The sequence below is a fragment of the Dromiciops gliroides genome, chromosome 3, assembly GCF_019393635.1.
Source record: "Dromiciops gliroides isolate mDroGli1 chromosome 3, mDroGli1.pri, whole genome shotgun sequence".
NCBI classification, from domain to species: domain Eukaryota; kingdom Metazoa; phylum Chordata; class Mammalia; order Microbiotheria; family Microbiotheriidae; genus Dromiciops; species Dromiciops gliroides.
Window position 1 is genome coordinate 593,413,623 of NC_057863.1, and position 4,393 is coordinate 593,418,015.

Below are 4,393 nucleotides of genomic sequence, written 5' to 3' on the forward strand. Positions count from 1 at the left end.
CAGGAGGACCTGAGTTCAAATCCGACCTCAGACACTTGACACTTACTAGCTGTGTGACCCTAGGCAAATCACTTAACCCTCATTGCCCCACTTAAAAAAAAGAAAAGAAAAGAAAAAGAAAACAAGGGAAAGAGCAGGGATGATGGGGGGGAACAATCTATCTGTCAGAAGAGACGGGATGAAGGAGACAGTGGAGGAGCAAGGCCACTCCATCATGTGAGAAGGGTGAAGGAGCAGAGAGGGAGGAGGAATCTGTGTGATAGGAGATGAGGGGGAGAAGAGAAGGGAGAGCGCATAACCACAGTTGTTGTTTTTTCTGTAAAACATGAGGCAGAGAATGTTCTACAAATCCAGAAAAGAAAAAAAAAAGAACTGTGGAATCTAGAAGCACATCAAACTATACTATTTCTATTGTTTGTTGTTGTTGTTTTTCTTTTTTGAGGTTTTTCCTTTTTGTTCTGATTCTTCTCTCATAACATGACTATTTAATATGAGACACCCGGGGCAGGTAGGTGGCACAGTGGATAGAGCACCAGCCCTGGAGCCAGGAGGTCCTGAGTTCAAATCTGGCCTCAGACACTTAACACTTACTAGCTGTGTGAACCTGGGCAAGTCACTTAACCCTCATTGCCCCACAAAAACCAAACAAAATGGCTACAGTTGAAGCTTCAAAGAAAAGTATAATTTTGTGTCAGGCCCAAAAAAATCCCTAGAAAAGGTTAAAAAGGACTATAAAAAGCAAATTATTTGCAGTGATCCAAGACAACTCTGAAGGACTTATAAAAAATGTGATCCATCTCCAGAGAAAGAATTGATGGTGTCTGAATACAGATTGAAGCATATTTTTTTAGTTTCTTTTTCTTAAGTTTTTTTTATCTGTTTTCTTTTGCAACCTGACTAATGTGGAAATGTTTTGCATGACTACACATGTATAACTTATATTGAATTCCTTGTGTTCTGAAGGGAGGAGAGAGGGAGGAAGAGAATTTGGAACACAAAGTTTTAAAAATGGATGTTAAAATTGTTTTTACATGTAATTGGGGGGAAATAAAATTCTAAATAAATGGGGGTGAAATCTAATTAGAAAAGTAGAAGAAAAATTGGGGAAAGAAATGAGATATTAATAAAAGAGTCAATAGCATGGGAAAAATATACAAAACTTTTTTGAGGAAAATAACCCCTTAAAAAACAGAATTAATTGTGATGTTTAAAATCTATATTGTGTGATCGCCTTAAATTAGAAGCTTCAGCACCAGTCTTTGGGCATTAAACATTTATTAAAGCATACAGGTATTAACATGGAGTTCAGAAAGTTAAGAAAAGGTCTATCTAGCCTAGATTCCAGCCTGGTTGGGTTCTTCCTCAAGTCCTCTGACAGGAGCCTGCTTTAATCAGGAACTCTCCAGCAAGCTGATTGTGGAAGCTTTTTATAGGTCTGGAACAGAGGTGGTCCTTACACACTGCTTCAAGCTTATTGGTTGGCATCATCCAAATCCATTGGCTTTGAAGGTGTTCTCAAGTTGAGTTCACAGTCTAGCTTCTGAGAACAATACCTTCTTAAGGGCTAGCCAGGTGTGATTACAATCCAGTTAACTTGAAGTAGGCTAATCAGCAGTCAATCACTCTCACTTGATTCAATCAGTCTAAATTAATCTCCACGTGGGTCTTTGAGTATCTGCTAAATCCCATTATTTCATCACATAGCCAAATGGAAAAGGAAGTGCAAAAGGTCACTGAAGAAAATAATACCTTCAAAATTAGAATTGAACAAATGGAAACTAATGATACTATGAGACATCAAGGTACAATAAAACAAAATCAAAAAAAAGAAAAAAGAAAAGAAAATGTGAAATGTATCATTGGAAAAAAAACAACTGGAGAGGTGGAGCCAAGATGGCGGAGAGGAAGCAGCAAGCTGCCTGGGCTCTCCTTCTGTTCCCTCAAAAAGAACATTAAATCAAGCCTCTGGATGGATTGTGAAACTACAGAACCTGCAAAGAGACAGAGAAACACAGTCTTCCAACCAGAGATAATTTAGAAGACTTCATGAAAAGGTCGTTCTAACTTGGGCAAAAGGGAGGCCCAGCACAGGGCAGCAGCCCAGCGCCAAGGGGGTCGGAACAAGTCAACAGGAGCTGCAGGCCACAGCCTGCCGAACAACTGAGGCCCCTGGAACCTGGCTCAAAAATCTGGTGGCCAAAAAGGACAGTGGAAAAACCTACCTGCACCGGCCGGGAGGGCAGGTTGCCAGCTGTAGGGCCACAAATGGGACAGGTGGGATCAGGCTACTGGCCGAGCGCGCTCAGACAGGAAGTGCAGGGGTGCGAACTGCACACACTATAAAGGCCTCAGAGTAAAAAGCTGGTCACACAGCACCTATACCCATGCACAAAACAGGGACCCTGGTACCCCCAGAGCAGACCTCAACTTTAAAAATAAGTAAATAAGCTGCAATAATGAGTAAGAAGCAAAAAAGAGCCCTCTCCATTGAGAGCTTCTGTATCAATAGGGAAGAAGTCAACACAAACTCAGATGAGGACAATACCCTCAAATTGCCTACATGTGAAGCCTCACAAGGGAAGGTAAATTGGTCTCAAGAACAAAAAGCCTTCCCGGAAGAGCTCAAAAAGGATTTAAAAATCAATTGAGGGGCAGCTAGGCGGTGAAGTGGATAGAGCACTGGCCCTGGAGTCAGGAGTACCTGAGTTCAAATCCAGCCTCAGACACTTAATACTTACTAGCTGTGTGACCCTGGGCAAGTCACTTAACCCCAATTGCCTCACTAAAAATAAAAAATAATAATAATAATAATAAAAATCAATTGAGGGGCAGCTAGGTGGTGCAGTAGATAGATCACCAGCCCTGGAGTCAGGAGTACCTGAGTTCAAATCCGGCCTCAGACACTTAACACTTACTAGCTGTGTGAGCCTGGGCAAGTCACTTAACCCCAATTGCCTCTCTAAAAACAAAAAACAAAAACAAAACAAAAAATCAATTGAGAGAGGTAGAAGGAAAAATGGGGAGAGAAATGAAAGCAAAACAAGAAAACTATGAAAAAAATCAGCAGCTTGGAAAAGGAAGCACAAAGATTGACTGGCCAAATGGAAAAAAAAAGTGCATAATTTCACTGAAGAAAACAATGCCTTAAAAAATTCATCTGGCCAAATGGAAAAAAAGGTGCATAATCTCACTGAAGAAAACAATGCCTTAAAAATTTAAATTGGACAGTTGGAAGATAAGGAATCCATGAGACACCAGGAATCAGTCAAGCAGAATCAAAAGAATGAAAAAATAGAAGAAAATGTGAAATACCTCATTGGAAAGACAACTGATCTGGAAAAGAGATCCAGGAGAGACAATTTGAGAATCATTGGACTGCCTGAAAGCCATGACCAGAAAAATAATCTAGACACCATATTCCAGGAAATTATTAAGGAGAACTGCCCTGATATCATAGAATCAGAGGATAAAATCATCATTGAAAGAATCCACCAATCACCTCCTGAAAGAGAGCTCAAAAGGAAAACTCCAAGGAATATTGTAGCCAAATTCCAGAATTATCAGGTGAAGGAGAAAATACTCCAAGCAGCCAGAAAGAAGCAATTTAAATATCATGGCGCCACAGTCAGGATTGCTCAGGACCTGGCAGCTTCAACATTAAAGGACGGCAAGGCTTAGAATATGATATTCTGGAAGGCAAAGGAGCTTGGATTGCAGCCAAGAATCTATTACCCAGCAAAAATGTGCATTCTCTTTCAGGGGAAAAGATGGACATTTAATGACATTGGAGACTTTCAATCTTTCCTGATGAAAAGACCAGAACTGAATAGAAAATTTGATCTTAACATACAAGACTCAAGAGAAGTTTAAAAAGGTAAACAGAGGGGGGAAAAAAGGTTACTCAATTAGGTTAAACTGTTTATATCCCTACATGGGAAGATAATACTCATAACTCTTGATAACTGTAAATGTATTGGGGCAGAGAGAAGGACTTTACACAGAGGGTATAAATATAAATTGTCTTTGATGTGATGACACACAAAAAAATTAAGGGGTAAAAAAGGGAGTCTATGGGGAAGAGAAGAAAGGGGAGGTGGAATGGGATGAATTATATCATATGAAGAGGTGAAAAAAAACTATTACAAGAGAGGGAAAAAAAGGAGGGGTGAACATTGTGTCAACCCTACTCACATTAGATTTGATTCAAAGAGGGAATAACATATACGTTCATTGGGATAAAGAAACTTAGCTCATTCTTTAGGGAAGCAAAAGGAGAAGGGAAAGGGGGGGGACTGATAGAAGGGAGGACAAAAGCAAGGGAGAAAAGGGTAAAGAAAAGAGAGGGGGGTGATAAAAAAGGAGGGCAGATTGGGGGAGGCAGGGATAAGAAGTA